This window comes from Silene latifolia, chromosome Y, assembly GCF_048544455.1.
Source record: "Silene latifolia isolate original U9 population chromosome Y, ASM4854445v1, whole genome shotgun sequence".
Taxonomy (NCBI): domain Eukaryota; kingdom Viridiplantae; phylum Streptophyta; class Magnoliopsida; order Caryophyllales; family Caryophyllaceae; genus Silene; species Silene latifolia.
In genome coordinates, this window is record NC_133538.1 from 106,194,644 (window position 1) to 106,205,904 (window position 11,261).

The following is an 11,261-nucleotide window of genomic DNA, read 5'->3' on the forward strand; positions in this document are numbered from 1 at the left end:
TGCGGTTATTGTTGTTTGTTGTGGTTGTTATGGTCGTGTTAGGTGGCATGTGGTTGCTAGGAGGTTGCCGTGACCACCATGGGCAGGTGGGGTCAGTGGTGGTGCGGTTTAGTGATGGTTTGAGTGGTGTTTTGGGCGGTATAAAACGGGTTCAAGTGGTTTGTGTTGTTGTTTGCTACTGTTTTAAGGATTGCTTTGGGAGTGGTTTTGAGGGCCGTGTGAGGTGGTTCTCAAGGGTGGTGGCTGGCTATGGTGAGGGTGGTGCACGGTGGTGGTGTTAGTGGTGTTGGCCGTGAGTGACGAGGGTGTTTCGGGGGCTGTTTTGGGCGGTAAAGAGGGGTTGTCCACACGGGTTTACTCGTGTGGTTTGGGTGTGTGTTTGCGGGTTTTGGGTAGGATGTTAAGACGGGTTTTTAATTAGTGTATTAACGGGTGTGAATGAGTCGAGATTTATTTATTAAATAATGGGTATGAGTCGTGATGTGAATTTAATTATATAATTATAATTAATTAGGTTAGTTAATAATTAAATGTATATAATTATTATATTTAGGTGACGGTTTTTGTGGAAGATTATTATTAGCCGGATTGCTTATGGAGATTTGCTAAAAGGTAGGTTAATCCTACTCAGTTTCTATACGGGTGCATGGTCATATGAGTCGGCATTGAGTAGTCATTTGCATTATAACATGTATCATGATGAGTCGGTAATTGGCATATTGTATGGCATTTGGCATTTATTGTGTGTCTTGTATGTCGGAGGACATGGTGGTTTTATTGGTCGCCTGTTTTGGAGACATAAGACGGTTGGGAGACCGTTTTACGCTTAAGTCGCCTCTTGGAGCTTCCCACTCCAAGAGGGATGCCCACATTAATGGCTTGAGTCACAGAGGGACTCGCGTGATTGAGACACGACGTCTGGCTGGGGATCCGGTTAGCTTCTGGACCCGGTACGTCTAGGCGTGTCCCGGTACCTGCTTGTGGTTATCGGTATGTCTGGGCGTGTCCCGGTACCAGTATGGTTGTCGGTATGTCTGGGCGTGTCTCGGTACCGTGGTGGTGGTTGTTGATGGTGGTTCCTTCATATCAAAGTCATGTTGTTTGTTCACACACTCGAGTCGAGTCACACTTTATTTATTAAAGCTGACATTTGTATGTCTGTGTAATTGTCAGCTAGTTAAGTACAGGTTGTTTGGATACCACGCGTGAGACAGGACGGGCTTGGTGAGTCACGAGACGAGGCTATTTGATTAGAAAAGTATAGTTGTCACGAGTTGTACTTTATTTATTTGTTTATGTTTATGTAAATCATTACATATTACATTAATAAAATGTTCTTTGATTGGAGTTTTGAAACCTTACCTCGGGAAACGGAGATGGTAACACTCCAATTATCTTGGCCGGATAGTTGGGGCGTTACAAATTTCTACTACACAGCTACAGAAAATGTCCAGGTTAATGTTGAGAATGGAGGAAACTGGGGAAAAGCCATCAGAAGAAGAGTTGGATATGTTTCAAGAAGTCATAAAGGAAGCAGAGGAGGAGGAGGAGGAGGAGGAGGAGGAGGAGGAGAAGGAGGAGGAGGCAGAGGAGGAGGAGGAGGAGGAGGAGGAAAAAGAGGTAATAATATTTATGTCTTATATACAATGTGTTATATGATTTGGAAAATCAGTACGTGTTATATGGACAAGTGTTAATGTAGAGAAGGAAGCCGAGGAAGACATGGCAAGGGAGAAGGAAATGGCAAAGGAAACTGAGGTGGGAGCCGAGGATCGATATCAGGCAGTTGAAGAGGAAGAGGAAGCCAGGAAGGACGTGACATAGAATGAGGTGGAGGTAGTTGATGATCAGACGTTCTTCTCAACACCGAAAAAGTAATAGCTGCTAGTTTATAATTATTCATATCATACACGTTTTTTACTTATGAAATTTATTAAAGGTAGTGAATGTATGTGTACTAATTGATTAAAGCTGTCGTGAAGGGCAATTGCAAGGTGGCTTGTTGGCTGTTCTATTTACAGGGGAAACAGAAAGTTGTTGTTGCCAGGGGATACGTGTTCAATTACGACCGGCTACAACAAGTTAAAGTTCATGGTATACCCCTTCATCGCAAATGAAGGAAAGTGGAAGTGTCCCAAATATATATATAAAGACGAGTATGGGGAAGTAAAAGTACGAATTCCTAATGAGGAGGTCACTTATTTGAAAGAAGCCCTAAGCTCTTATGTGCAATGGCCTGACAACCTCATCATTGTTGTCATCCTTGAGGTATCCATATGCAGACGTTAATTATTACTTGTTCTTTAAATATATTAGGGTACGAATATTAACATATCGTAAGTACTTTAATCTTTACATTTGCAGAAGTTAAGCAAAGCCATGATGGCAGCTAAAGCAATTACTACTACGTCAACGAAAGTTGTTGCAGTCAAGCCTGCTTATGATTCTTATTATGAATCGTGTGAATATAAGAAAAAAATGAAATTTTTTGACCTTGACAATTTAGATGTTGTTCACATTTTGATTTGGATGAAGTAAGTTTTATTATTAAAACTATTTAGTCATTTCCATTTACGAATAATGATGTTTGTTTAAATTATCAATTACAATAACATTCTTCGTTCCATGTGGCGTAATAGGTACCTGAATAATCAGAGCGCTGAGAGGAAGTTCCCAATTCACGCCTACGGATTCTTGAGTCCTAAGGCGTTCTCTGTGCATAGAATTTCATACGAAGAACAAATCAATAGTATCGCTCGTCGATTGATGTCGACCAAATAACTATGGCTTGTCCCCTACAATGAGATATGTATGTATACTATGTGATGATTATAATGAATGACGATTCTATAAATTTATTATTAACATGCTTACATGCGTGTAAATGAACTAAGTAACACTTTAATGTCCCAAATTGAATAGGAAGCATTTCGTGCTACTGGCAATCCAAGTGGAAACAAAAACAGTGTACTGGATTGACTCTCGCGAAGGCAAACCCTCTTACAGTATAGTAAAGATGATAACTGAGTAAGTTTACAACCTTCAATAATGTCATTTGTTATTATATGACTTGAGCCATATATATGCAAATAATATTGGCATGTGTGTATATTTATGAATTAGTGTTTTTGAAGTAAAAAGAAGATTATGTCCACTTGGGAAATATGAAAGCAACACCGATCCCAATTTTATCACGCCATTAGTAAGTGTATTCTTAATAATTACTCGTATAATTTAATTTATGTTTATGCGAGAGGTTGATTATCTAATTCAGCTGATTTGTGTGCGAGTTATATAATAGTCTCCTAAAGCACTAGACGATAAACAATGCGCCTTTTGCGTTTGTCAGTTCATGTGGGAGGTTATCAAAGAAAATTATTCTACCATTCTGATACGGGTTAGTGTGATTTAAAAACTATTTTAAACGTAAATTGAGTTTAATTCTGTATACTTCCATGTTTCAGTCTATTTTGATTATGTATATTTTGAATTGTAGTTCCACTAATACTCAACAAAGCCCCAGAATATTCGCCAGAGGACATCACCCAGTTGAGAATATGTGGGCCAGTTATGTTGTTTCATTAGCGGAGTCTCAATAGTTTGTTCATGCTTTATGTACGTGTGTATATATAGAGCCGTTGTGTATTGGTTTCTTTTGTTTTTTTGAGGAAGTTGTATTGGCTTTTGATCATCCTGTTTGTACTGTTTTTAAACTGGGTTTAATTGATCATTGGGTGTAATATTTTGATGCAGGATTGAATTTTTGCAGTGCACAGCTGTTGGAATGCTATTTTTTCAGCAGCTGCTGAAAAAATTGCATTTCAGCAGCTGCTTGATGTATCACTTTTATATATACTTTTATAGCTCTTTTCATACCATTTTATATACCGTTTTCGTGGCTTTATATCATTTATATGCCTTATTTCAGTGAATTGTCGATACTGCCGCTATTTTATGTTTTAATGCAGAAATGACGCATTACGAGGATAATCAAGCTAAGATGAGCATAGCGGAGATGGCATAGTGGAATACACGGAGCATGCCACGAGGAACGAGGTTGCATGAAGGCTAGAAGTGAAAGAAACAAAGAAATCATCTGTGAAGCTGGTTCCTCGATCGAGTCCCTTGAGGGTCGATCGAGTAATCGTCCTCGATTGAGTCACCTCAGGCTCGATCGAAGAACCTCTCTGGCAGATTTATTTCCGGATTTTCCTAAAATAGTTATTTGTATTATAAATTCTAAACTCGTACGGGATTATTAGGTTATGCTTTTATTTTGCGTAGAACGGCTGAATACTCTCTTTAGCTTTAATCTTTCCTTGCTACGGTACTAATCTTTCCTCAATAATTAATCATTCAAGTTTATGCTATTCAATTGTTGTTCTTATTTCATGTTTATAATTATGTCTTCAATTATCATCATCGTTGTTATTGCTTTTGTCATGAGTAGCTAAATTTTTCATCTAGGATGAAGGGGATCTAGGTTAATTAAAAGAGGAAAATTTATTAGTTGCTAGGGAAATCATATAAGTTGTCGTTTGATTACTGTTCTTATTCTAGTTAATTGACTTAGGCCTGAGTTGTTAATTAGTATAGCGAATTTATCCTTTCACCGACCGGGTTAGAATTAATATAGGTTGCGATAATCAAATAGATTGTATCTAATTATAGCGACCGCATGTTAGAATCGATTTAAAGGGCATAATAGAATCGACCGATCTTATGACCTTAGACAACTTGATAGATCTAGCAATTGATTAAGAGACCCCATATAATTGACCTAGTGAACCGGAATCCTATACTTTTAATATCATTGTTTTAAATCCTTCTAAATTACTTGAAATTAGTTGGTTAGATAACAAACAAAATAAACCCCCAAGAAAACGGTTACCTTTAGACAATTTAAATATTTACAGACTGACTTTTACCGCCTCCCTGTGGATTCGATACTTGTCTTAGCACAAGCTATTCTTGTTAGTTTTGAGATAGTTTTATTTTGATTTGGTGATACGACTCTAGCCATATCAAATTTGGCGCCGTTGCCGGGGAGGCAACAATTGTTTAGTTTGTTTCTGTTTATTTTGTCTCTTTGTCTCAGGGAACCTGGTTCCTTGAGACCGTTCTCACACTTTTCTTGTTAGTTCCGTGTATGCCCAGGTCTAATAGGTCCGAGATTATTCCTTTTGATCCTGAACCAGAGAAGACTTTTCGCTACAGACGGAAATTTAATCAAGAAGTGAGTCAAGTAGAACACTTGAGTATACTTGACATCGAGACGGCAAGCTTAGAACAGTCGGCCGATCAGTCCTACAGAGAGGACGAAAATTCCGAGGCCGAGATCCCAGTCGAAACTCCTATTCCCGAGACTACCATCATGCCTACTCTAGATAGTCATTCCGAGCCGACCTTAGCTTCTATCCCACAAGGATTTAAGCTGCCCACTACTGACAATGGAACTTTTGAGATTTGGCCATCTTACATCAATTTGGTGGAACGAAACTTATTTGGAGGGGCAGCTCCTGAGGAACCTGCGACACATATGGAGAAATTTGCCACTTATTGTTGTTCTATTCCTTTAACAGCTGGAGTGACACAAGATCAGATAAAGCAGGTGCTCTTTCCATTCTCTCTGAAAGATGGAGCTGCTGAGTGGTTGAGAGACTTGGATATGGAGGGTGAAGGAGTTACAGATTGGAATACCTTAGCTCTTGCTTTCTATAAGAGGTACTTCCCGCCTCAGAAGACTAATGCATTACGAAGTCAGATCACTAGTTTCAAGCAAGGAGCTACTGAAGATTTGAATGAAGCTTGGATTCGCTTCAAACTTTTGGTCCTATCAGTTACCCATCATGGTTTCCCTAAGTGGTTTCTTTGTAACCAGTTTTATAACGGGTTGTATGACGATCATCGTGCCCTTTTGGATTCTTCTGCTAATGGGAGGTTTCAAGACAACACCAATGATGATGCCGCGTGAAAGTTAATTGATCAGAGTGCCACCCATACTGCCAGGTATGGAAATCCTAGGGGAAGCACGCGAGGAACCGGTGTTGATAGTGCTCTTGCGGCACACTTAGAGACTATTTCTGCTCAGATTGCCGAGATAAAGACTACCCAATCATTGGGTAGTAAAGAGAGAGTTCATGCTATGAGTCAGCAAGTAGAGGAGTCTTGTGCTAGATGCGGTTTAGACGGTCACAGTGCAACTGATTTCTTGAGCACATTCGAGCAGGTTAATGCCTTTCAGGCTTACAGACAAGGTGCACAAGGTACACCTTTCTCCAACTTTTATAATGAAAGAACGAAGGAGCATCCATTCCTTCAATGGTCTAGTCAGAATGTGCAAAACCCGCAGTAGCTGCAACCACAGAAGAATACTTATGTCCCTCCCAACAATCGTGGTAATCAACCACAAGGGGGATGTCAAAGGAAAAATCAAGGAGGCCAGCAGTTTAACAATCAATATCAACAGCCTCCTCAACAAACTCCTCAAAAAGCTCCGAACAATGAGATGGCAGAGTTGCGTAATCTTTTGCAACAAACTTTGTCAATGCTGGAGAAGCAGACGGCTCAAATTTCTGAGCTGATTGCCCACAATAAGATGCTAGATAACCAGGTGGCTCATATGACACTTCAAAATCCATCAAAACAGTCCGGGGGTCTTCCTCCTCAAGGTAAACAAGCTCACGAACAAGCCAATGTTATTCAGCTGAGGAGCGGTACCACATATACAAATCCCGACCTAAAAACCCTTGATAATTGTTTTAGCAGGATTTCCCCTGAATGGATCCGGCTTTATTTAAAGAGTGATTTGGGTATCTAGTTCTATAAGTTTTGTATATTGTGAATGAATAATGAGGGAAGACGAAGTGTAAGGAATATCACTTGTATTATTTTGATAAGCTGAATACAAATTTGTATAAGTAATTGAATACACGGGAATGAAAGATAAATTGTAAAGTAGCTGAATAAAAACCAATGAATAATGAATCCCCTTACAAATGCTTGATTACGCTATTTATAATTCTACCAATATTAACGTTACATTATTCTCAACGCTCTTCCCCGTTTGTAGGAGTTGTTGCCAGATTAATAGGGCATGTTCCCTATTAATTCGCTTGACATGTTCTTCTTCTTAACTGATCTTCAGTCTTTCCCGTTTAACATTCATAGATGATGTAGCTTTATAGTTGGACTTGGTCTTCCTTGAGAATAGGACACGGTTATTGACTCATACAACTGCACTTTTTGTTTATCTTCTTAATCCAGCTTGTTTGAATGCCCTGCAAGGCTTATTCTGCATTTACCATCAGGCTTCTCTTCCAGGATTTAGTAGCCCGCTTTCTATAATATTCTTTAACAACTAAATAGTAGTTAGATTTATCCGGTCTCTGGTTGCCTCACTCAGCCTAGTAAGGTCAGGCCAGGTTAGAGTCAGACCAGGCTAAACTGGTCCTAACAATTGCCCCTTGACATTTTACCCGTGCTGGATCAGGCCAGGGGTGAGATGTCAACTTTATCGGGTTAAACAATAAAAAGAATTGTATTTACTCAATGACTCTTAGACTCCAAGTTACCGTTAAACACTTGCAACGGCTAATTTGTGTGATGTCACGCTGACAGTTTTGCGTTTTCTAGGGTTTTTACACCGTTATTTCTCTCCTATAAATATGGTATTTGCGATGAGTTTGTTTTTCACAAAATTTCTTCTACTTTCCTTGCTCAACTTTCTCTAAAATCCTCCCCTGTTTCCTAGGAGTCTTACTCTGCCAACTTATAATTTTTCAATAAATAAAATTCATCACAATAAACTAAATAATAAAGGATATGGGAGCGAAAAAGCGTCCCCGCACCCCCGTAAAGCTCTGCTGAACCTCGAACCCAAAGACGTCCAGGAGGAGGAGGTGATTGAAGTTGATCCTCCTGCTCGTGCCATAGCTTTTAAATATCATGATTCTATTTTTTCTGCTCTTCAATCTCTGGATCCTTATTTCCCTGAAGAAAACTTATTGAAGACGAACTATGATAGGGTTTTAAGGGAGAAAAATATTATTCCTGATTCGACTGAGGTATGGATTCCTGAATCTTGTCCAGTCAGAGCTAACTGGGTGTCACCTGGTTGGTTTTGTATTTTTGAATGGGCGTTCAAAGCAGGTTGTAAGTTACCTTTTACTCCCTTAATGATTGACACCATTCGTGCTTTGTGGAAGTATCACCTTTTCAAATTATGCCAATGGTTTGGAAACTTGTTCATTCCATTGAAAATTTATGTGCTAAACACAATCTTGTAATTACTATTAATGATATTAAGGCAATATATCATATGAAAAATCCTGTTAATGGTCGTTTTAATCTGAGAATCAAATCAAAGATGTCTCCATTAATCACTAACCTGGACTCCGGAGATGATAAAAGCTGGGCAAAGACTTTCCTCTTTATCCGGACTGAGAGTCTGGGGTCAGGCTTTGATTACCTGAGATATCCCCCTCTGGAAAGTGGTAGGTTTCCTGTACTGTTAGTTTGCAATATATATATAAATTAGGATGTTTTGAGTTTCACCTGTGTATTTTTGATGACTCTTGTAGCTCCTGATTGGAACTCTGATCCTCTTGACGAGGAAGCTATTTCCAGGATAGAGGCTTTCCTTGCTATTCCTGAGGAAAAGAGGGCCTGGCCTGCTAGTCTAGGCAGGGAATTATTGCCCCGGTATATGAAGACCAAGCTGAATGTGGTCAAAGTACCCAAAGGCAAGCCTGGCTCCACTGCTCTTTCCTGTACGTCTTCTATATGTTTTTATGTCAATTGTTGTCTTCTTATCGCTTCTCATCTGATGTTTATGTATATTCTCTGTATATTCAGTATTCAGGTCTTCTGCTAGGTTGGCCAGCTTTTCTATAAAAGATTTGTAAGCTGGGGTCGCTAGGATTGCTGAACAGTCCAAGAGCCAGGAGGCTAGTGGGAGTGATAAGACACTTGATATTTTGGTTTCTGATGTCCAGCCTCCTCAGGATCCACCCAGGCAAGTATCACCGGAGGTCGTTCAAGCTTCCAAGAGAAGGAGGGAAGATGTCGTCCCTGAAGAGGAGGAGAGAGAGAAAGAGCCTACTCAAGCTCAACCGATCAGGAGTATTAGGCAGGTGTCTGCTAGGATTGATGATATGGATGCTGCCCGGGCACGGATAAATGAGTTTTCTGCTAGGATGGGCAGCCAGCGTTTATCTGATAGTACTCTTGAGTCATCTACTAAAGTAGTTTCTATCTTGTCTTCTCTTGTGACGAAGGCTGCTGAGCTTGCTTCTCAAGCCAAGGAGGTTAGTTGTCAGGGGATATTTGTTTGTCATATGTTCTTTTGTGTTGCTTTACATTTGGCTGATTGACTTTTTATTGTTTCTTGTAGGGTTTGGATGCCGGATTGGCTACCGCTTGTCAGCTCGGGGATGCCCAGGCTAGGGTTTCTAGCTTGGAAGAGAAAGTGGATAAAGTTAACCGTGAGCTGCTCACATCCAGAGGAAATGAGGTAGTACTTCAATCTTAGCTGGGGACAGCTAGAGAGGCATTCAGGGTTGCTATAGTTTGTGAGGTGGCTGCAAAAAACGCCGAGAAGGCTGTCAGGTAAGAGTTGGAGGTCAAGGGAAGAGCCGAGAACTGTCAAGGAAGAGTTGGCAAATGAGAAAGCGAGCAATGCAAGATCACCGAGAAAATGAAGAGCTTGGTGCTTTGAAAGGGAACTAGTGGAGGCGCGGCTTGCCGATGCCGCTCAAGACTTCTTTGGGAAAGGCCGGGTTGATGCTATGAGGGATCCGAATCTGACCGGGCTAATGGGACCCGGACCGGGATGAGGCAGCTCTGGACGCCCAGTATCCTGATTTGGCCAGTATGGGTCAAGAAGACGAGGCAGATTCTCCTCCTTCCAAAGAAAAATCTGGTGATCAGGAAATGGTTGATGGTTGTGAGTCGGTTACCGGCTCAAAACCTACTTAGATTTATGTATTTCTTTTTTGTTTTGGCCCATCCAGGGGGGATGTTCCTGGAGTGAATATTTAGGTATTTTTTGGCCCATCCAGGGGGGATGTCCCTGGAATGGATAAATATTAAGTATGAGGCAAGGCTGGCTATTTTGGATGAATAAATATTTGGTCTTTGTTGGTTCCTTTTTGTGTTTTGATAGGGTACTTTTGTAGTATTGGGTGTTTTTACTGGATCTGGCCAGTTATTCGACTAGATCGAGCGCTTTATTGTCGGATCTCGCGATTTATTATGTTATGGGTGGGGTTATTGCCTGTCTGGAGGGCTTACGTCCCCTGCCTGTCTGGAGGGCTTATGACCCATCTATGTTATACAAGTCAGGAAGAGGTTTTCCATATTTGTATATTAAGTGGAGCTCAATATTTTAAGGCCTATTTTGCACCTGAAAATTGGGTATCAGTTGGATATTGGTGGGGTGGCCCCCAATCTTTAAGATTTGTTTTAAATAAAATGCAGTATGTAAAACAAGTATTGAAGATTCTACTTGGTAAAAGTAAATATGAGAATATAGACAAGTACTTGGACACATAATTTGAAGAAATCATATACGGCATTTATTCATATTGTTTTAGCAGGATTTTCATGAACGGATCCGGCCTGATGAGAGAGTAGTTTGGGTATCTAGTTCTATGTATTTGGTAGAGATTAAGGAATAATTAATAAGAAAAAGACTTAAGTATAGATAATATTGCTTATATTATATGGACGAATTGAGTACAAATTTGTATATGAGATCGATTATATTCAGAGCAAAGAAAGATAGAAAAAGTGTAGAATAATTAAAGTGTAAGTATTGATCCTCCATTATCTATTTACAAATGCTATATATAGCCCTCTTTCTCTATTAACATTCTTATTATTAACGTTACAATGATCAACGTCCTCCCCAAATGTAGGAGTTCTTGCCGGATTAATAGGGCATGCTCCCTATTAATCCGCTTGACTTAATCTTCCTTTAACGAATCCTCAGCTCTTCTTCTCCTTTCCGTCTTGATTCATAGATGATAGGGTCTTATGGTTGGACTTGGTCTTCCTTGAGTATAGGACACGACTATTAATTCCCAACAACCGCATTTCTTGTTTATCTTTCTCAATCCACTGTTTTAATGCTCACAAAGTTATTCGTACTTACTATCGGGCTTCTCTTCTAGGATTTGGTAGCCTTCTTACTATAATATTCTTTTAATATCTGAATAGTAGTTAGACTTGTCCGGTCTCGGTTACTTCAATCGACTAAT